The sequence below is a fragment of the Dendrobates tinctorius genome, unplaced genomic scaffold, assembly GCF_039654945.1.
Source record: "Dendrobates tinctorius isolate UK_male_01 unplaced genomic scaffold, ASM3965494v1 ptg000028l, whole genome shotgun sequence".
In the NCBI taxonomy this organism is placed as follows: domain Eukaryota; kingdom Metazoa; phylum Chordata; class Amphibia; order Anura; family Dendrobatidae; genus Dendrobates; species Dendrobates tinctorius.
This window is the reverse complement of record NW_027361696.1, coordinates 96,685,130-96,709,235: the sequence shown is the minus strand read 5'-3', so window position 1 is coordinate 96,709,235 and position 24,106 is coordinate 96,685,130. Positions and strand designations below refer to the sequence as shown.

Genomic DNA, 24,106 nt, shown 5'->3' with positions numbered 1-24,106 from the left:
ATATATACTACATTCATACAACATACATACATACTACAAACTACATACATACTACATATATACAACATTCATACAACATACATACGTACATACTACATATATAAAACATACATACATACTACATATATACTACATTTATACTACATTCATTGCTGTGTGAGAAGGCTCCCACGCAGCTTTTGCCATAAAGTGAGACTAGGGACTTTTTTCTACAGTGGCGGAGGAATACAGTGCGGAAGGATACCTACCTCCCGTCATTGTATTCCTGGGGCCCGTAGAGAGCGGTCGCATCAGCTGATGCTGCTGTTTTCCACGGGAGATCGTCGTGGGACACTCGTGGATTTCTGCGGATCAGGGAGTATATATGTTGTTTGTTATTTTCATATTTTTCTCACAGATGACACTGACTTCGGGGATCAAAGTGACAAGTGATGGTGAGTATGTACTCTGTTATATGTACTGTATGTCTATATGTATGTATTGTATGAATGTATGAATGTATTGTATGTAGTATGTATGTACTATGTATGTAGCATGTATGTAGTATGTATGTTGTATGTATGTAGCATGTTGTATGTATGTTGTATGAATGTAGTATATATGTAGTATGTATGTATGTATGTTGTATGATTGTAGTATATATGTAGTATGTATGTAGTATGTAGTATGTATGTATGTATGTTGTATGAATGTAGTATATATGTTGTATGTATGTAGTATGTATGTATGTTGTATGAATGTAGTATGTAGTATGCATGTATGTTGTATGAATGCATTATATATGTAGTATGTATGTAGTATGTAGTATATAGTATGTATGTAAGTTGTATGAATGTAGTATGTATGTATGTATGTATGTTGTATGAATGTAGTATATATGTAGTATGTATGTAGTATGTATGTAGTATGTATGTATGTTGTATGAATGTAGTATATATGTTGTATATATGTAGTATGTATGTAGTATGTAGTATGTATGTATGTTGTATGAATGTAGTATATTTGTAGTATGTATGTAGTATGTATGTAGTATGTAGTATGTATGTATGTTGTATGAATGTAGTATATATGTAGTATGTATGTATGTATGTTGTATGAATGTAGTATATATGTTGTATGTATGTAGTATATATGTATGTTGTATGAATGCAGTATATATGAAGTATCTATGTATGTATGTTGTATATACAGTGGGGAAAAAAGTATTTAGTCAGTCAGCAATAGTGCAAGTTCCACCACTTAAAAAGATGAGAGGCGTCTGTAATTTACATCATAGGTAGACCTCAACTATGGGAGACAAACTGAGAAAAAAAAATCCAGAAAATCACATTATCTGTTTTTTTTTCATTTTATTTGCATATTATGGTGGAAAATAAGTATTTGGTCAGAAACAAGCAATCAAGATTTCTGGCTCTCACAGACCTGTAACTTCTTCTTTAAGAGTCTCCTCTTTCCTCCACTCATTACCTGTAGTAATGGCACCTGTTTAAACTTGTTATCAGTATAAAAAGACACCTGTGCACACCCTTAAACAGTCTGACTCCAAACTCCACTATGGTGAAGACCAAAGAGCTGTCAAAGGACACCAGAAACAAAATTGTAGCCCTGCACCAGGCTGGGAAGACTGAATCTGCAATAGCCAACCAGCTTGGAGTGAAGAAATCAACTGTGGGAGCAATAATTAGAAAATGGAAGACATACAAGACCACTGATAACCTCCCTCGATCTGGTGCTCCAGGCAAAATCCCACCCCGTGGGGTCAGAATGATCACAAGAACGGTGAGCAAAAATCCCAGAACCACGCAGGGGGACCTAGTGAATGAACTGCAGAGAGCTGGGACCAATGTAACAAGGCCTACCATAAGTAACACACTACGCCACCATGGACTCAGATCCTGCAGTGCCAGACGTGTCCCACTGCTTAAGCCTGTACATGTCCGGGCCCGTCTGAAGTTTGCTAGAGAGCATTTGGATGATCCAGAGGAGTTTTGGGAGAATGTCCTATGGTCTGATGAAACCAAACTGGAACTGTTTGGTAGAAACACAACTTGTCGTGTTTGGAGGAAAAAGAATACTGAGTTGCATCCATCAAACACCATACCTACTGTAAAGCATGGTGGTGGAAACATCATGCTTTGGGGCTGTTTCTCTGCAAAGGGGCCAGGACGACTGATCCGGGTACATGAAAGAATGAATGGGGCCATGTATCGTGAGATTTTGAGTGCAAACCTCCTTCCATCAGCAAGGGCATTGAAGATGAAACGTGGCTGGGTCTTTCAACATGACAATGATCCAAAGCACACCGCCAGGGCAATGAAGGAGTGGCTTCGTAAGAAGCATTTCAAGGTCCTGGAGTGGCCTAGCCAGTCTCCAGATCTCAACCCTATAGAAAACCTTTGGAGGGAGTTGAAAGTCTGTGTTGCCAAGCGAAAAGCCAAAAACATCACTGCTCTAGAGGAGATCTGCATGGAGGAATGGGCCAACATACCAACAACAGTGTGTGGCAACCTTGTGAAGACTTACAGAAAACGTTTGACCTCTGTCATTGCCAACAAAGGATATATCACAAAGTATTGAGATGAAATTTTGTTTCTGACCAAATACTTATTTTCCACCATAATATGCAAATAAAATGAAAAAAAAACAGACAATGTGATTTTCTGGATTTTTTTTTCTCAGTTTGCCTCCCATAGTTGAGGTCTACCTATGATGTAAATTACAGACGCCTCTCATCTTTTTAAGTGGTGGAACTTGCACTATTGCTGACTGACTAAATACTTTTTTTCCCCACTGTATGTAGTATGTAGTATGTATGAATGTTGTATGAATGTTGTATGAATGTAGTATGTATGTAGTATGTATGTAGTATGTATGTTTTTTTTTTTGTTTTTTTGTTTTTTTTTTCATTCAACACAGCCGGATGATGGGACTACTACTGTCCCATCATTTGCTAATGTGTCAATCGCTGTCATTGTAGCAGGCATCGCCCGATGGGACTTGTAGTCCCATCGGACAATGCCTGCACACGCACACGACCCCCGGCAGGCCCTCACAGGGCCCCGGCAGGCCCTCATAGACTCCCAAGAGGCCCGTACAGGCCCCGGCAGGCCCGCACAGGGCCCCGCCAGGCCCTCATAGACCCCCAAGAGGCCCGTACAGGCCCCCGACAGCCGGCACAGGCCCCCGGCAGGCCCGTAAGGCCCCGGCAGGCCCGCACAGGGCCCCGGCAGGCCCGCATAGACCCCCGAGAGGCCCGTACAGGCCCCCGACAGCCGGCACAGGCCCCCGGCAGGCCCGCACAGGGCCCCGGCATGCCCGCATAGACCCCCAAGAGGCCCGTACAGGCCCCCGACAGCCGGCACAGGCCCCCGGCAGGCCTGTACAGACCTCCCACAGTCGCCACAGACCGCGCATCATGATGCGCACAGACCGCACATCATGATGACATCATTTCAGCAGCCAATCACAGCCACATCATTGCATTATGGGGACTTCCGATTCCGGTATCCGATATTGAAAAAATATCGGTATCGGAATTCCGATACAGCGAATATCGGCCGATACCTGATATTTGCAGTATCGGAATGCTCAACACTAGTCATGACATGATGATGTCCAGGAATTATTACAGGGTGTTTCTCCACAAATTCCACTTTGGCTTTTTGAAGACGACCTTCAATTCTTAACAGCTCATCTTGGTCAATGATTGGATCAAGCTTTTTCAAAACACTGTCTCTAGAAGTGGGTTAACCTTTGTTGAGGTTGTCTATTTCTTTGGCATAACACTCTCATTGTAAGGTACAAATTATCACGTTTTTGGCATTTTCCAGGTTTGGAACAGTAAAAGCATGCTTGCAGTGGTGCCATTCTTTGCAAGGTTTCTGAATGGTGGGTGATGTTGACTTGTAAGACTGAGCTACATGAATTAAACAAGCGAAGGCATGAACAAGTGAGTCCCAAGTAGAGAACCTGCTGAAATTGAGGTAATTGTCTGAAGTCACAGTACACAGAATGGATACGTGAGGGTGGATTTCCTCATCTGCATCCGGATCTACCAGTTGAAAGGTGTCTGACTCGTCCATGTAGGGCGTCGAATGGTATAAGAATGCAGGGCCCGTAAACCAGATAGTGCCCTTAAGGTGTCTTGATTCAACGGATCTAGTTGCGTGGTCCATAGGTTTATGGTGTGCTTGGTCCACAGGATTATGGTGTGTGACGCTGTTTAGGGCAAGTGGATCTCCTGATCCTTAGCACCCGATTGCTAATGTAAACATAAAAACGTCGAGTTTCATTGCAAATGTACCCCAGCACTACCTTGCTGTCTGAGTAGAACCTTGATTTCCATGTCAATTTCTATCAAGATAAGTTCAGCTAACTCCACTGCTAGCACAGCCACACAGAGTTCCAATCTAGGTATTGTGTGCTCACGGAGTGGCGCCAGTTTTGTCCGTTTCATAACAAGCCTTACATGACATTGTTCTTTAATGTCAGTAGTTTTCAGATATGCTACTGCTGCAATCGCATTGGTTGAGGCATCACAGAAGATACAAAGCCTTTGCGTCTTGACTAGTGATGGGCGAGCACTAAAATGCTCGGCTACTCATTGCTTGGGTCAAGAAAATTGGAATGCTCGGGTGCTTGACCCAAGCAACGAGCCCAATGTAAATCTATGGGATACTCGAGCATTTTTACCATGGCCCCCCCGGCGGTCTGCAGATGGACTAAAAATTGCTTAAATCGATGGGAACAGTGCTCAAATGACATGGGAACAGCATGGGGAATTCACATGGAAGCATTTGACTCCCAGGTTACTGCTGTGACCAATGATGTCAGAGTCTTATGCCACTTTTACAGAATCACACTAAAGCATACAAAAAGTAAAACAAAATGTATTTTCCTAGGAAATATGTTAAGGAACATCTTTTCCAGGGTATTGACTTGTATATAAGGCAAAATAAATAACCAAAAATATAAATGCTCCTCCACACCTTGGGCTATGTTCACACATAGCGTTTTTGATGCGTTTTTCAACTTTAGCATTGCTTTCAACAAAGACAAATGCATTCAATGTGAAGTCATTTTAACATTTTACAACATTTTACAACCTTAGCTGGGCATGTGGTGTGTGACACATCATCAGACACATACTGTTTCATTTATGAAAGAGGGACTCTGAAAGTCACAAAGACTAATTTTATAGGGCCATCAGGCGGTCTTTACTATTCTTAGAGATCTATCAGCCGGCTATGCTTTGTTGTTTCCATTATTAATTAGTGGGTCTCCTCTACTGTTCTGTTTTTAGCCTATGTAGTGAGTGGCAGGGCTGCCAAAAATTATGATGCATTCCAATACCCCTTTAAAGAGACGTACTGGATGGCCACCTGAAAGCATTGTTCCCATTATTATGAAGTTGGTACTCCCATACTATTTGCCTATGCATTGAATGCAAGGCTTACCCCAAATTTGGACACAAACCAATAACCCTTTGAACAGACGTACAGGATGGCCACATGAAGTCAAAGTTCCAATTATTAGGAAGTTGGTACTCCTATACTGTTTGCCTATGCAGTGAATTGCAGTGTTGAGGCTGAAAACCTGGCATTGGAGCATTGCAGTGTTTAGGCTGAACAACTGGCAGTGGAGCATTTCAGTGTTGAGCCTGAAGAACCTGCATTGGAGTATTGCAGTGCTGAGGCTGAACACCCGGCAGTGGAGCATTTCAGAGTTGAGCCTGAAGAACCTACACTGGAGAATTTTAGTGTTGAGGCTGAAGACCTGGTAGTGGAGAATTGCAGTGTTGAGGATGAAGAACCTGCATTGGAGCATTGCAGCATTGAGGCTGAGCACCCGGCAGTGGAGCATTGCAGTTTTGAGACTGAAGAACCTGCATTGGAACATTGAAGTGTTGAGGCTGAACACCCGGCAGTGGAGCATGTCAGTGTTGTGCCTGAAGAACCTGCATTGGAGAGTGTCAGTGTTGAGTCTGAAGACCCAGCATTAGAGCATTGCAGTGTTGAGGCTGAACAACTGGCAATGGAGCACTTCAGTGTTGAGCCTGAAGAACCTGCATTAGAGAATGTCAGTGTTGAGGCTGAAGAACCTACATTGGAGAATGTCAGTGTTGAGCCTGAAGAACCTGAATTGGAGAACGTCAGTGTTGAGGCTGAAGACCTGGCATTGGAACATTGCAGCATTGAGGCTGAACACCCGGCAGTGGAGCATTTCAGTGTTGAGGCTGAAGAAACTGCAGTGGAGAATTGCAGTGTTGAGGCTGTAGACCCTGCAGTGGAGAATTGCAGTGCTGAAGCTGACCAACCCCTACAGTTCCCATTATTAGGAAGTGGGTCTCCTATACTGTTTGCCTATGCAGTTAAGGCATGGCCTGCCCCAAATTTGGAAGCACCCCAATACCCCTTGGAAGAGACGTGGAGGAGAGACTCTTAAAAATCTTTTCCCATTACAAAGGAGCTGGTCTCCTATACTTGTAAGGCCCATACAGTAAGTGTATGGGCTGACAAAGATTTCCCCATGAGGGGGTATACAACAACATACTGTCTAAAATGTTTGTTTATGGGCATCATAAACACCCTTTAAAACAATAATGTTGGTGTTGCATCACGGACCATGGTCACCCTGGTGATATAGTGGTGGTGGATGATGAGGATGAAGAAAAGGACAGCAGCAAGTTGGCCAAATCAGGAGGTGTAAACCCATGTGTGGGATGTGTGGGTGTGAAGAGGTGCATGGGAATACACCTCCCAAAAAAACACATTGGATTTGAGTTTGTTATGCAGCTATCATTCCGTGGTCTTGAGAAGTCTGGCCCAATCCAGCCCTTGTTCATTTTTATAAGAGTCAGCCTGCCAGCATTTTCAGTTGACAGGCAAATACACTTATCTAATATATAAAGCTCAAAGTGTGTGTGTATGTATGTATGTGTGTATGTATGTGTGTGTGTGTGTATGTCTGGGATAGGCATCCACACCGTCGCAGCTACAGCCACAAAATTTGGCACAGTCACACGTCTGGACCCCGAGAGCGTCCTAAGCTATGTTGTGAGGTGAAATTTTAACCCCGCGCGTTCCAATTCACCAAAAAATGTTGTCCCTATCTACATACTGGGGAAAAAGTGTGTGCGCGTCAAGCCCCGCCCCTCATTATGATGTCATAATGCCCCTATCTACACACTGGGGAAATAGTGTGTGCATTTCAAGCCCCGTTCCTCATTATGATGTCATAATGGTTGACTATGGGATGGAGGATGTGTGATGGGTATATGGGCACTGGACTGTGGGATGGAGGATATATATGACGGGTATATGGGCACGGGACTATGGGATGGAGAATATGTATGATGGGTATATGGGCACGAGACTATGGGATGGAGGATATGTATGATGGGTATATGGGCACGGGACTATGGGATGGAGAATATGTATGATGGGTATATGGGCACGGGCCTATGGGATGGTAGATATGTATGACAGGTATATGGGCACGGGACTATGGGATGGAGGATGTGTGATGGGTATATGGGCACTGGACTATGGGATGGAGGATATGTATGACGGGTATATGGGCACGGGACTATGGGATGGAGAATATGTATGATGGGTGTATGGGCACGGGACTATGGGATGGAGGATATGTATGATGGGTATATGGGCACGGGACTATGGGATGGAGAATATGTATGATGGGTATATGGGCATGGGCCTATGGGATGGTGGATATGTATGACGGGTATATGGGCACAGGACTATGGGATGGAGGATGTGTGATGGGTATATGGGCACTGGACTATGAGATGGAGGATATGTATGACGGGTATATGGGCACGGGACTATGGGATGGAGGATATGTATGATGTGTATATGGGTATGGGACTATGAGATGAAGGATGTGTGATGGGTATATGGGCACTCAACTATGGGATGGCGAATGTGTTTGATGGGTATATGGGCATGGGACTATAGGATGGAGAATATGTATGATGGGTATATGGGCATGGGCCTATGGGATGGAGAATATGTATGATGGGTATATGGGCACGGGCCTATGGGATGGTGGATATGTATTATAGGTATATGGGCACGGGACTATGGGATGGAGGAAAATTATAAAACTAGCCACAGTTAGTTACTATGCCAGGCGCTGCCCGTCATACATATTAGTTACTATGCCCGGGCAGTGCCGGGCTCTTCAGCTAGTTAATTATAAAAATGAGGAGAAACTGAGTTGCTCATTTAGACCCGCCGGTGCTAGCGTATTCAACACCGTGATCCATCGACACTCTCTTTGTGTCAGAAGACGTACCGCATCACCACCCTGATTCCCAAACGAATGCGATTAATACCCTGGACCATAAGATCAGAGGAATTACAGTTGTGCTTTAGTTTAAAATGTCTGGGAATCGATTTTAAACTCTCTACGTCGTCCACGTCACGGGCAGCCCCAATATCTCTGACATGTTCACACGTTCTCACTCGTAACTCTCGTGATGTTAGTCCAACATAAACTAAATTGCAACTACATTTCGCGTAGTAAACGACATGAGTCGTTGTACATGTAATAAATTCATTTATGTTGAACCTTTTGGAGCCGTCTGATGACGTGAACGACGTGGCACGAGTATGATTCTTACATGCCAGACAATTCTGGCAAGGAAAAAATCCTCTTCTTTTATTTTCATTCCCGGAGAAGGATGGAGACTTGGTCACATAGTGACTGTTTACCAGCATATCTTTGAGATTACGGCTCCTGCGGGCCATCATGATAGGCCCTGCAGATAAACTTCTGCAGAGAATTGGATCTGTCATTAGTATGGGCCAGTGTTTTTTCAAGATTGACCTCATAGTATCCCATTGTTGCTTCAATGTGGAAATAAAACGTATCCCCACATCACTTTTTATTTCTCGCTTACGTGGGATCAGAAGGTCTTTCCTCTCAGTTTTTTTAGCTCTAGAATACCCCTCTTTATACTCCGTCTGCTGTACCCACGTTCCTTAAATCTGTGACCAAGGTCCACCGCCTGCCTTTCAAATAGTTCATCTGATGCACAAATTCTACGGGCCCGGAGGAATTGTCCTACTGGGATTGCGTTTATTGTTGAGCTCAGGTGTGCCGATGATGCATGTAAAAGTGAAATTACCGATGTCTCTTTACAAAACATGTCCGTATATATAGAACCATCAGAATGTACCTTGAGCTCCATATCCAAAAAAGAAATTTTTTTAGGATGAAAATTGTAGGTCACCCTGATGTTGTAGTTGTTGCAATTCAAACTCACCATAAAATCAAATAAAATTTTTCCTTGCCAGAATTGTCTGGCATGTAAGAATCATACTCGTGCCACGTCGTTCAAGTCATCAAACGTCATCATACGGCTCCAAAAGGTTCAACATAAATTAATTTACTACATGTACAACGACTCATGTCGTTTACTACGCGAAATGTAGTTGCAATTTAGTTTATGTTGGATTAACATCAAGCAAGTTACAAGTGAGAACGTGTGAACATTAGTGATGGGCGAGTCCTAAATTACTCGGAATCACTTGACTCTAGCGAGTCCGAGCCCGGGACTCGCTACTCGTTGCGAGTCTAGCGAGTCCAATGTTAATGAATGGGGAAGCGAGTCTTAGCGAGTAATGTGCGATTTACAAATCGCAGATGTGTCTCGGAAAGCGCTTGCATTGGCGATTTGTAAACCCCACTCGCAACAGTTTGTTGCTGCTGTGTCCGAGTCCAAACTCGCATTTGTTTGTCTTATTTAGCGCCGATGAGGCGAGGGAAGCGATTTTCTCTAGCACACACCATGCTTTGAGCAAACAGGAAATAATCCGAGTCGAGTTGACATACGCACACACACACACAGAGCAATACAGAGCAATCATGGCCCGTGTCACTGTCAACACGCTGCAGTTGATTGATCTGGTGGAGGCTTGGCCCCTGCTTTGGCTCCCCACTGACCCTGCCTATGGGCATAACATCCAGCGGACTACAGCCTGGATGGAGATCGCTCAAGTGATGTTCCCTGCATTCCATCGCAGTGGCCATGATGCACAGAGCAATATGGGTAAGTTAAATGTGTTCACACGTTATATTGCATTTACCGTATATACTCGTGTATAAGCCGACCCGTGTATAAGCCGACCCCCTACTTTTGCCCCCAAAAACTGGGAAAACATATTGATCGCCATCCTGGTATACAGCGGCTATCACTGGTAGACAGCCCCCCAGCAGAGTATACAGCTCCCCCTGCAGAGTATACAGGCCCCCCAGTGGGTATACATGCCCCCATATTATGGTATACAGGGCCCTCAGTGGGTATACAGGCCCCCCAGCAGTGGCTATACAGGCCCCCGTGGGTATACAGGCCCCCAGCAGTGGATATCCAGGGCCCCCAGTGGGTATACAGGCCCCACGTGGGTATACAGGCCCCCCAGCAGTGGGTATACAGGGCCCCCAGTGGGTATACAGGGCCCCCAGCAGTGGGCATACAGGGCCCCCAGTGGGTATACAGGGCCCCCAGCAGTGGGTATACAGGGCCCCCAGTGGGTATACAGGGCCCCCAGCAGTGGGTATACAGGGTCCCCAGTGGGTATACAGGGCCGTCAGCAGTGGGTATACAGGGCCCCCAGTGGGTATACATGGCCCCCAGTGGGTATACAGGGCCCCCAGCAGTGGGTATACAGGGCCCCCAGTGGGTATACAGGGCCCCCAGCAGTGGGTATACAGGGCCCCCAGCAGTGGGTATACAGGGTCCCCAGTGGGTATACAGGGCCGTCAGCAGTGGGTATACAGGGCCCCCAGTGGGTATACAGGGCCCCCATGGGTTTACAGGCCCCCCATAGCAGGGTATACAGGACCCTCAATGTGTTATCATGCGCCGTCGCATGGTTGCCTATATTTGGATGGGGTCACAACAGTACACTTAGTTTAAGGGCTGGTCCTCCTGGCTCTGAAGGCCAGGGGGTTGGGTGTATATTAATACCACTAATGAGCGGAGTCTGGTGCCCGCACTATTACATTCTCTATGCGTTGACATGTGCCCTGCCTCATTTGTGATTGTGTCAACGTGAGCTCAATGTCCGTAATGCTGTTGATGATGTTCCACACTGTCGTGTCACTGTGCCTTGTATACACATTACATACACACACAACATAAATAAAATGTTATTGTTGATTTGTACACATACTTTTTGTGTTTCAAATGTTACACATGTCTAAACCCGGTTTGAAATAATTTCACAGTTAACAATCTTACAAAACGGTGGAAGAGCTGCCGGGATCAGCATAAAAAGCAGCACCGGAATAACTTGGAGAGGGGACCGGAAGCAGATCAAGGGCAGATGTATCGCCACTACGACCGGTTGTCCTTCCTAGAACCGGTGGTCCGTATGCCAAGGTATGTGTCTGCAGCACTGTTGTGTACTATTATTATTATTATTTATTTATATAGCGCCATTAGGTTCCATGGCACTTTACATGAGGATAAGGGTTAACTAAAAAAAACTGTAAATGAAGACAATCAGGTCATACAGGTACAAGAGGAGAGGACCCTGTCCACGAGGGTTCACAGTCTACGTATGAAGCTCTATAATGAGTGTGGTGGTTTACATACCCACACGGGAGTTTGTTTCTGCCATGGTGCAACAGATTTCTATTACCTTTGGCAATGATCCAGGACATACACATTTATAGCCACATTGTGACGTTGGGACAAATAATCAATGTTCTGCAGGGTGGGCAGACACAATGTTCCGTGACCTCACAATTAGCTATTATTGTTGGCATGTTTGTGGAACAAAGCCATGTTCTTCCCTGCAATGGCCTCTAAGGTGTGTGGCCTTGTCTGGTTTGCCTGTCGTAAACATCATTTGTATGTGTTCCTAATGGCCTCCACTTGCATAAGGGCCACATACATCCCTACACGTTTAGTTGTGGGTGTTTTTTTCGGCTAAATAACGTTGTAAGGATATACCCCTTTTGCACTAAACTGTTTGTACACCATCCCAGATTGTTGACACAGTCACACACATTTGAGGACATACCCTGTATCACTACAAATACGTGTGGGTGAGTTTTCCCATGGGTATATTTGGGGCTGCAAGGTGATGGTGTAGATATTAGGGCCCACATGTGAATTTTATTTTTTTGTCGTTAACTGATGGCCACATTACGAATCCTCCGAAAAACATAGTGTTTTAATGCTGTATAAAATCAATCTAAAGGGGGCCATATTTTCAGTGCAACAGGCTTTTATGTCCAAGGTCCTTTAGGAAACCAGAAGTTTGCCCTTGCTGCTCCCGGCTTTGTGTTCGGCCCTGTTGGAATAATTGTAAAACTGTCCATCTGTGCATACCACCACCTTGTTTGGCACCAACGATGTGTGACCTGCTGCTCAAAAACAACCCCATACTCTATGTCCATTACAGTCGTTTCAAAAGCCAAGCCATATGTTTTGTGGGTTTTATTTACCAAGACATTCCTGATTAGCTTACATGGCAGCAACAAGGAGTGTAGGCCACTAACGCCAAATGCTCATGTGTCACCTATGCTGCTGGACTCCATTTCCTGTCTTGCTCACCTGCTCTATAGATCTGGGTTATGTGTATTGAGACTAAGGCCGCCCACACTGCGTCTTTTAGTGTCCATCTGATGGCAAATAACCCTGAAGAATGTGTTTGCCTCACAGTGTCAGGCTATAGCTTTGTCCACATAAAGTTACAACAAAAAGTCAATGCAATAGTTGTGCCCACTAATATGTCATCAAGTGCCTAAATACCTGTCCTGCCTAAGGCAGGGCACAGTGTAATTGTGCACACAAATTTTTAAATTTCTAATGTAATGTCAAAAAATCGAGGACCAACACTACCCGCACATAGAATATTGGTTGAGGCATGAGCCAAAATGTCCTTAATTTATTTGCTGCAATTACATCTTAAGGCCAACAATGAAAACAGAGAATACACAGAAACACAGAGTCAAAAAAGCGTGCAAATTTTATGTTTGACCTATGTTTTTGTTTCCAAATGCAACCCATTCACAAAATTTTTTGTGTATTTTGCCACAGAGCTGTTCACTACCGCAGGCGGCGTCAGCACAGAAATCCTCCAGCACAGCTGCCTGAAGAGGCGAGGGAGGCCCCTGAACCACCCCGACTTCAAGTGGATGAACAAGATGTGGGAATACCAGCACCACCACCACCACCAACACCACCAGCTTTGGGGCATGGCCGGCCGCAAGGAGAGGAGGTTGAAGGGCCACAAGAACTCACTCCCCACCAAGGCCAACCTCCTGCAGTGGAGGAAGCAGGATGGCCAACTGCAAGCAGCAGCAGCCATGGTCTGATCCCGGGGGCACAAAATGACCTGCTTGGACAATGTGATGCTGCTGACTTTGCCCGCAGTCGCATACCGTTCCTGGCTCTCATTCCAGTGGAGAGAGCACTGCCGACAAGGTCAGCAATACACATTGTCCTTGATGCCAGTCGCCCCCCAAACCACCCTGGCGAGGTCTTTCATTTTTTGGAGCGGTGGCAACTGTCACCCGCCAACCTCCTAGACAGGCCCACACCCCGGGACAGCTATGTGCCGCCCCAGAGGCCTATACCTCCTTTCTCGGCAGGGAACAGGGACCTACTCAATTTCCCCACACCGGCCCAGATGATCCACCCTACAGGGTCAGAATCTGTGGCGGAGGCCATACGTGGGGCCATGGACCTCCTCCAGGACCAGGGTGATGGTGGGCAGGTACAGCCTACCCCACCCAATGAGCCCACCTACCAACATCTGTAGGTTAATTTATTGTTTATTTTTTTTTTCTTTTTTGATAAAAAATGTGCAGTGCACAATTTGTTTTTGTTTTTTTCTGCTTTGTTCTGTTCCATGTTTGCCGTTAAGGCGTGTGAATAGAGAGTTACAAAAAACAGCCTTGTGTATGTCTTTTTTCAGGTAATGGATGTGTAGGTTGTTTTGTGGGTGGGCTTAAAGTCATCATCATTAGCAAGTACTTTACGGCCCGCATGGCGCATGAAGGCACCTTGGTTAGTATGTGTAAAATCATGACTCCATGACCGAGCATAGTACAAGCAATGCCCACGCCCACGATGCAGGCATAGGCTTGTGTGTCTCATCATCCTCATCATCATCCACCTCCTGAGATTCTGTATGCCTTTGGTGAAAGTGGCTTTCTTCAGTACGAGGTGCTTCCAAACTTTGGCCATGAATAGACATTACGTCTTCTTCAAGTATCTCGTCAGGCAGTGACAAAGAAAGGCCAGATGCAATCGAGGGCTGATAAGAACCAAATAAATCATCGGAGTGACCAAGGTCGCGGTCCAAATTTTCCTCTTGCTGCCGATGGGTTGAGGAAATAGGAAGACTTTGAGGATTGCATGGCCCTGCGTTGTCTGTAGCGACACTAGACTGTGTTGGCAAGGACGATTGTGTACTGCCAGAACCAGTGGTCGAGGTCTTATCAGCCATCCAAGATGTTATCTGGTCGTGCTCTTCCGGCCTCAAGACACGTTTTTGTTGAGTACTGGGAATTCTAGACAGGAGAAAGGTAGCTCTATCAATCCTCATCTGTCTACCTGTACCCAGTGGCGGATTATAATGAGGTCAATTTGGGCAGTTGCCCCGGGCCCAGTGGGGTTAAGGGGCCCACAGCCCAGGCCAGTAAATTGCCCCATTATAATCCGCCACCGCGCAGGGCCGGATTATAGGCAGGGCAGGCGGGGCTTCAGCCCCGGGGCCCCCACCACAAGAGCTTCTAAGGGGGCCCCCACCACATTCCTGCTGGCTGCTGCAATGGCACTCCATCTTCTCCCCACCTAAAAGTGAGTGACCGTGGGGGCGGCATTATGTGCTCTGTTACCAGCAGCATCTACAAGTAGCGTGAACGCTGATGCTGCTGGTAGCGTGCAAAGGCTTGTGATGAGATCACAGGAGGTAAGGTGTCAGGGCCCCCGATCATGTGACCCCTGTCTCCTCCCCTCCTGTGACCTCATCACACGTCCTGTGCGCACAGCACTGAGTACTGAGAGCAGCCATGTATGTGGAGTGCGGCTCTGCGGGTGGAGTTCGGTGCTGGAGGCTCCATTATTCTCTATGTGGAGTGCGGCTCTGCGGGTGGAGGTCAGTGCTGGAGGCTCCATTATTCTCTATGTGGAGTGCGGCTATGCGGGTGGAGGTCGGTGCTGGAGGCTCCATTATTCTCTATGTGGAGTGCGGCTCTGCGGGTGGAGGTCGGTGCTGGAGGCTCCATTATTCTCTATGTGGAGTGGGGCTCTGCGGGTGGAGGTCGGTGCTGGAGGCTCCATTATTCTCTATGTGGAGTGCGGCTCTGCGGGTGGAGGTCGGTGCAGGAGGCTCCATTATTCTCTATGTGGAGTGCGGCTCTGCGGGTGGAGGTGTGTGCTGGAGGCCCCATTATTCTCTATGAGGAGTGCGGGTGGAGGTCGGTGCCGGAGGCTCCATTATTCTCTATGTGGAGTGCGGCTCTGCGGGTGGAGGTCAGTGCTGGAGGCTCCATTATTCTCTATGTGGAGTGTGGCTCTGCGGGTGGAGGTCGGTGCTGGAGGCTCCATTATTCTCTATGTGGAGTGCGGCTCTGCGGGTGGAGGTCGGTGCTGGAGGCTCCATTATTCTCTATGTGGAGTGCGGCTCTGCGGGTGGAGGTCAGTGCTGGAGGCTCCATTATTCTCTATGTGGAGTGTGGCTCTTTGGGTGGAGGTCGGTGCTGGAGGCTCCATTATTCTCTATGTGGAGTGCAGCTCTGCGGGTGGAGGTCGGTGCCGGAGGCTCCATTATTCTCTATGTGGAGTGCGGCTCTGCGGGTGGAGGTCGGTGCTGGAGGCTCCATTATTGTCTATATGGAGTGTGGCTCTGCGGGTGGAGGTCGGTGCCGGAGGCTCCATTATTCTCTTTGTGGAGTGTGGCTCTGCGGGTGGAGGTCGGTGCTGGAGGCCCCATTATTCTCTATGTGGAGTGCGGCTCTGCGGGTGGAGGTCGGTGCTGGAGGCCCCATTATTGTCTATGTGGAGTGCGGCTCTGCGGGTGGAGGTCGGTGCCGGAGGCTCCATTATTCTCTATGTGGAGTGCGGCTCTGCGGGTGGAGGTCGGTGCTGGAGGCTCCATTATTCTCTATGTGGAGTGCAGCTCTGTGGGTGGAGGTCGGTGCCGGAGGCTCCATTATTCTCTATGTAGAGTGCGGGTGGTGGTCAGTGCCTGAGGCTCCATTATTCTCTATGTGGAGTGCGGCTCTGCGGGTGGAGGTCGGTGCCTGAGGCTCCATTATTCTCTATGTGGAGTGCGGCTCTGCGGGTGGAGGTCGGTGCTGGAGGCCCCATTATTCTCTATGTGGAGTGCGGCTCTGCGGGTGGAGGTCGGTGCCGGAGGCTCCATTATTCTCTATGTGGAGTGCGGGTGGTGGTCAGTGCCTGAGGCTCCATTATTCTCTATGTGGAGTGCGGCTCTGCGGGTGGAGGTCGGTGCCTGAGGCTCCATTATTCTCTATGTGGAGTGCGGCTCTGCGGGTGGAGGTCGGTGCCGGAGGCTCCATTATTCTCTATGTGGAGTGCGGGTGGTGGTCAGTGCCTGAGGCTCCCTTATTCTCTATGTGGAGTGCGGCTCTGTGGGTGGAGGTCGGTGCCTGAGGCTCCATTATTCTCTATGTGGAGTGCGGCTCTGCGGGTGGAGGTCGGTGCTGGAGGCCCCATTATTCTCTATGTGGAGTGCGGCTCTGCGGGTGGAGGTCGGTGCCGGAGGCTCCATTATTCTCTATGTGGAGTGCGGCTCTGCGGGTGGAGGTCGGTGCTGGAGGCCCCATTATTCTCTATGTGGAGTGCGGCTCTGCGGGCGGAGGTCGGTGCCGGAGGCTCCATTATTCTCTATGTGGAGTGCGGGTGGTGGTCAGTGCCTGAGGCTCCATTATTCTCTATGTGGAGTGCAGCTCTGTGGGTGGAGGTCGGTGCCGGAGACTCCATTATTCTCTATGTGGAGTGCGGGTGGTGGTCAGTGCCTGAGGCTCCATTATTCTCTATGTGGAGTGCGGCTCTGCGGGTGGAGGTCGGTGCTGAAGGCTCCATTATTCTCTATGTGGAGTGCGGCTCTGCGGGTGGAGGTCGGTGCTGGAGGCTCCATTATTGTCTATATGGAGTGTGGCTCTGCGGGTGGAGGTCGGTGCCGGAGGCTCCATTATTCTCTTTGTGGAGTGTGGCTCTGCGGGTGGAGGTCGGTGCTGGAGGCCCCATTATTCTCTATTTGGAGTGCGGCTCTGCGGGTGGAGGTCGGTGCTCAAGGCTCCATTATTCTCTATGTGGAGTGCGGCTCTGTGGGTGGAGGTAGGTGCCGGAGGCTCCATTATTGTCTATGTGGAGTGCGGCTCTGCGGGTGGAGGTCGGTGCCGGAGGCTCCATTATTCTCTATGTGGAGTGCGGCTCTGTGGGTGGAGGTCGGTGCTGGAGGCTCCATTATTCTCTATGTGGAGTGTGGCTCTGCGGGTGGAGGTCGGTGCTGAAGGCTCCATTATTCTCTATGTGGAGTGCGGCTCTGCGGGTGGAGGTCGGTGCTGGAGGCCCCATTATTCTCTATGTGGAGTGCGGCTCTGCGGGTGGAGGTCGGTGCTGGAGGCCCCATTATTCTCTATGTGGAGTGCGGCTCTGCGGGTGGAGGTCGGTGCTGGAGGCCCCATTATTCTCTATGTGGAGTGCAGCACTGTGGGTGGAGGTCGGTGCTGGAGGCTCCATTATTCTCTATGTGGAGTGGAGCTCTGCTGGTGGAGGTCGGTGCCGGAGGCTCCATCATTCTCTATGTGGAGTGCGGCTCTGCGGGTGGAGGTCGGTGCCGGAGGCTCCATTATTCTCTATGTGGAGTGCGGCTATGCGGGTGGAGGTCGGTGCTGGAGGCTCCATTATTCTCTATGTGGAGTGGGGCTCTGCGGGTGGAGGTCGGTGCTGGAGGCTCCATTATTCTCTATATGGAGTGGGGCTCTGCGGTTGGAGGTCGGTGCTGGAGGCTCCATTATTCTCTATGTGGAGTGGGGCTCTGCGGGTGGAGGTCGGTGCTGGAGGCTCCATTATTCTCTATGTAGAGTGTGGCTCTGCGGGTGGAGGTCGGTGCTGGAGGCCCCATTATTCTCTATGTAGAGTGTGGCTCTACGATTCGTGACCCCCGTCACGTGACGAGGGGGGCCCACAGAGTCTGAACTGCCCCGGGCCCTGGCTACCCTTAATCCACCCCTGCCTGTACCAGTGCCTTCTTGGGCACGACTGCTATGGCCGCGACCTCGTCCCTTTGCAACCTCTTTTTTGGGAAATTGTGGTTTTTGTGACATTGTTGACAAATGCACAGTCACCGAGATGGAGTTAGGTGGTGCTGTAGGCGTCACTTGCTGGCGGGGTAAGTGTGTGTGCTGACACCTAGCAGTGAAGCTGCACACTAGTCCCTGCACTGTGCACTGCACTGTAAGGCACTGCCTGCCTGCCTACAGTCTACACAGTACTCCTCTGTCCTCCTGGTAGCTCTCAGAAGAGCTGTTTGGGTTTAATATAAGGAATCTTGAAGTTTCCCTAAACTAACTGACAATCCCTATGATCTGCTCAAGCATCTACCTCACCCTGCTCTATCTCAGATCTCTCAGGAATGTAGAGGAAATGGCGGTGGAAAAGGCTTATATACAGCCTCGCCTCTCATACATGACATAGGCATCTCGATGGACAGAAGCCAATCATAGTCCTGCCACAACCAACATTACTGAATATGATTGGCTAACGTGCTTGTCCATCTAAAAAAGTTTTCTGACCTAACACGCTAGGCTGTCTCGGAAGCTTTGTAGGAACATAACAGATTCTATATTTGCGAGTCCCGAATCCAGTATACAGGACTCGGGATTCGTAGACTCGCTCAGACTCGCTCACAATCGCTGTGTGTTGACATAGGCTGTCTTGGAAACTTGTAGGAACATAACAGATTCTGTATAAGCGAGTCCCGAATCCAGTATACAGGACTCGGAATCGTAGACTCGCTCAGACTCGCTGTTGACAGCGATGTGATATAGCGAGTCTAGCGAGTGAGAAAAAAAAACTCTGACAAAACTAGGATTGCCATTGACTTGCATTGGACTCGTTACTGTGCGAGTAATCACTGGGAGACTCGCCGAGTAACGAGTCCAGCGATTCCCTTACTATTCGCCGAGTAATGAGTCCTAGCTAGTAGACTCGCCCATCCCTAGTGAACATGTCAGAGCTATTGGGGCTGCCCGTGACGTGGACGACGTGGAGAGTTTAAAATCGATTCCCAGACATTTTAAACTAAAACACAAACTGTAATTCCTCTGATCTTAGGGTCCAGGGTATTGATCGCATTCGTTTGGGAATCAGGGGTGGTGATGCGGTACGTCTTCTGACACAAAGAAAGTGTCGATGGATCATGGTATTGAATACGCTAGCACCGGCGGGTCTAAATGAGCAACTTAGTTTCTCCTCATTTTTATAATTAATTTCTTGGATTTATTTTAATATGTGTTTTTTGTCTCTTTGTATTTTAGTGTTTTTCACATTATAGGAGTTTTTTTTGAATATTCCCTCTGAGACCGCTGATGTGCCCATTTACTGGATCATGAGGATCATATTCTATCAAAATAGCCCAGCGACTGGAGGATGTCGTTTTTTCACATAAAGAGTTTATGTTACTGTTGCACATATTATTGCACTCTGCACTTTACACTGTTGCAATTTATTATATTTTATATATTTTTGTGGTGTTTTTGTTTGGTTAACTGTTATGATGATTATATGTGCACTTTTTAAGATGGATTATTATCACATATAACTGGAGACTATTATTGTCTCTAATGATATTGCAACTTATGAATTTAACTATTATTAATTAGCACTACACGTTACTGTGCACTATTTTTCACTGTTATATATATTTGAAGACTATTATTTTCTATTTCTATTGCAATATATGGTTTTGTCACTATCATTAACCAGTACTGCATATGGGCGGGCTTCCCTCTGAATAAGTAGTAAATGGGTAGGATTATTTTAGCACATCGCGCAGCAATTGGAAGTTGCTGGTGCGCATGTCACGGGCACGGAGACAACCGGCACGTCACTTTCGGCTACGGCTGATGACGGCTGCGGTTCAGTGACGTCACCGGGTATTCTGGGTGAACCGCGTGGCCATCTTGGCGCCTAGAGGTGACGCGACTTCCGGGTCCTGAATGCCGGCGACACGTGCCATTTAGTGCAACAATCTACAGCTGCTATGGGGGTTTAAAAGGGGTGAATGGACAGACTACACCATCTCAGCCCCCTGACAAAGTCTACGTGAAACGCGCATAGGGGCGAGCTGTGTGGCGTGCGGAGCATCCATGGGTAAGATACTTTGAATACTGAGATCATCTGTGCTGTTAATATGGGGTCACAATAGCTACTATGCTAGGATGAGTAATGTTTTGTGGGGCCTCATAGCTTGACTGCACTGGTGTCCAGTTCCTTCTGATATGTAGGTTGTACTATACTAAATTATTGATAGCACTGTCACTTTTTATAAATTGTAATTTGATTATTATGAATTATCCCATTGATTTGCTGTGCGCTGCTGCAGTCTTTTTTGCTGTACCTTAAAACCCTGTTAAATCACTCTATAATGATATGATATTGTTCCAATGTTGTCTTGGCATCTCTTATATATGAGATAAATAAAGCTCATTTTGATTTTACAATTTTTTGTTGGAATTTTGAACTCCAGTTCTCTTTTGTTTTCAATGTGAACACTACTGGTTGGGTGCCATCAGTTGGATGGGGTGTAGTGAAAGTCCTGTCAGTCCCTATTATACTATCTATACTGTGATGAAATTGATACCACTTTTGTGGTGCCTGCTAGTAGTTTTTGGAAATGTGAACGCTCCTGATTGGGTGTTCATCTGCTGGATTGGGTTTAGTGGAAGACCTATTCGTCCTTAATATACAATTTCTACTCTTGTGAAATTGATGCCACTTCTGTGCGGTAAGGCCTTCATTTGTTTAAATGTGAACATTCCTGGTTGGGTGTCCATACAGTGGGTGCAGAAAGTATTCAGACCCCTTTACATTTTTCACTCTTTGTTTCATTGCAGCCATTTGGTAAATTCAAAAAAGTTCATTTTCTTTCTCATTAATGTACACTCTGCACCCCATCTTGACTGAAAAAAACAGATATGTAGAAATTGTCTGCGATTCCGCAATATTAATGAGCATGCTGCGTATTTGACCGCGATGCGATTCCGCCACAGGAAAATCCGCAGCATTAGTACAGCATTGAAGAATCCCATAGGATTGCATGGGATGCTGTTTTTTTGCGCTTTCGTGGCAAAATTGCGCGTTTAAAATCGCCGCGAAAATGCAAAAAAAACTCTACGTGTGAACCCAGCCTAAAGAACAACCACCAGATGGATTTAATCAACCAGGGTATCATTTTAATCAGTATAATGGCATCAATCTGACACTGTAAGTTACTGTGCACAATCCTGCTTACAGGTTCCCTTTAAGGAAGAGTTTTCAGCAAAATCCAGCATTGGCAATTCTGATGTCACAGCTGACCTTGCCTCCCCTCTTTTCACAATGGGTTTTGCATACAATCAATAGATGATTATTTATTTATTATGCTTTGATTATATTGTGCAGCACTTTACTGACATCATCATCACTGTCCCGTTTGAGGCTCGCAATCTAAATTCACTATCATTATGTCTTTTGGAGTGTGGTAGGAAACCGGGCAACTGGAGGAAACCCACACTAACCCAGGGAGAACATACAAATGCTTTAATACAAAAGATGTCAACAGAGTCTTATCATTGTTACTAATGTACACGTGAATTTCCTGATACAACAGAACATAACTTACTGTATTTTTTAGACTATAAGACGCACCTAAGTTTTAGAGGAGGAAAATAGAAAAAAAAATAAGCAAAACATTTGGTCAATTCTGTACTAATATCCACCATCCTGGTATATGTATGTATGTATGTATATATATATATATATATATGTCTACAATAAAAGGTATACATGGCTCCCTCATCACCAACCTGGTGTACATTGTCTGGCCCCCTCTTCCCCATCCTGGTAAGCATGGTGCTCATGTCCATTCTGAAAAGCATATACCATTCTACTTACCTTCCCTGCACTCCATAGCAGTGTTCTGTTCTGATGGCAGCAGCTGTTTTATGCTTGGAAGCAGCACATGGCAGTGACGTCATGCTCTGCTTATAGCAGAGGACAGCTGCCAATATTCATTGATATTTAATAGCGGGTACAGTGTAACTGCAGCTGCCAGCTGCTGGGTGATTATGTGTGCCCACTACTAAAGAGAAGGAATATTCACTGGTCTCTACTACCATGGGCGTGGAGGGCAGTGAATATTCATTCTCTTTTGTAGGTTTCACATATGATCACCCAGCAGCTCAGGAAGCTGGCAGCTGCTGCTACTTTGCCCGATATTAAAGATTAATGAATATTCACTGCTCCCCATGCCCATGGGAGTGGAGAGCAGTAAATATTCATTCTCTAATAGCGGGCACACATGATTGTTCATCAGCGGCAGGATCCGGCTGCTGCAGCTAACACTGTGCCTACTATTAAAGAGAAATTAATATTCACTGCTCTCCAGGCCCATTATCCATCTCACCTCTAAGCGCCAGTTTCACTGCATTGACGTGGGAGTGATTATGGGCATGGGGAGCAGTGAATATTCATTTCTCCTTAGCAGTGGGCACAGGTGTTAGCCGCAGCAGCCGGCTCCTGCCTCCTGTGAGCCGCTTGTCCTCTGCTGTTGATACCCCATCCCACCTAACTCCCCCCATCCACAGCCACAGTAACATCTGGACTATAAGATGCCCCCCCCCATTTTCTTACAAATCAAATTTTAGGAAGAAAAAGTGCACCTGATAATAAGGTAGATTTTAAGAAAATCCTGGTGCACGTACGAAAATTGCTACATTACTAAATTTTGATTTTTATTTCTAATACAGATTGTGATATGATAGCAAAAAACTGTCAAAACTATTTACAAACTTCTTTTAGCTCAAAAAAGCTAGTATAAAAAAATGGTCATTTTCTTATTATTGCTTCCCGTTAGCCCCCTTCTGACTTTGGGCATAATAGTACGCCGATGTCAGACTCCCTCCCTTTGATGTGGGCTCCGGCGGTGAGTCCACATCTTTCCAGGCACATGTCAGCTGTTTTGAACAGCTGACAAATGCCCGGAACAGCTGCATGTGGAATCACGATCCCCCCATGGTTATTAACCTGTTAAATACCACTGTCAAACCCTAACAGCATAATTTAACATGCGCTTCCAGTAATCGTGCCGGAAATCCACCCACCGTTGACCTCCATCACGTGATCGCAGGTCACCAGTGGGTTGGCATGATAACCGGAGGTCTCCAGCAGACCTCTATGGTTGTCACTGCTGGCTTGCTGTGAGTACCGCACAGTGGTTGGCACTCATAGCAAGAGAGTAATTCAGCTACATATTGGCAATGTGATCATCGCCTATATGTAGCAGAGCCGATCGGCCTACGGCAGCTTCTTGTCTCCCATGCAGACTATTGAAGCATGCCAAAAGTAAAAAAAAAAATGTTTTTAAAAATATAAAAAAATAAAAAATATAAAAGTTCAAATCACCCACCCCCTTTTCGCCCCATTCAAAATAAAACAATAAAAAAATCAAACATACACATATTTAATATCGCCGCATTCAGAATCGCCTGATCTATCAATAAAAAAAAAGGATTAACCTGATCGCTAAACGATGGAGCAAGAAATAAGGTCAAAACGCCAAAATTTCATTTTTCTGGTCGCCACGACATTGCATTAAAATGCAATAACAGGCGATCAAAAGATCTATGTGCACCAACATGGTATCATTAAAAACGTCAGCTCAGCGTGCAAAAAAAAACATCACCAGACCCGAGATCACAAAAAATGGAGACACTACGGGTATCGGAAAATGGCGCTTTTTTTTTTTTAAACAAAGTTTGGAATTTTTTTCACCACATGGCCATATTGACGGAAAAATAAAAAAGTTATGGCTCTGGGAAGAAGGGGAGCCAA

At 46.6% G+C, this 24,106-nt stretch overlaps 1 protein-coding gene across 2 annotated transcripts in view; it reads left to right on the top strand.

Moving 5' to 3' along the window:
* The window catches only part of LOC141085649 (sulfotransferase 2B1-like), a 201,801-nt gene that overhangs the window by 68,047 nt on the left and 109,648 nt on the right, over positions 1–24,106 (top strand). The gene's annotated exons all lie outside the window — the stretch shown is intronic.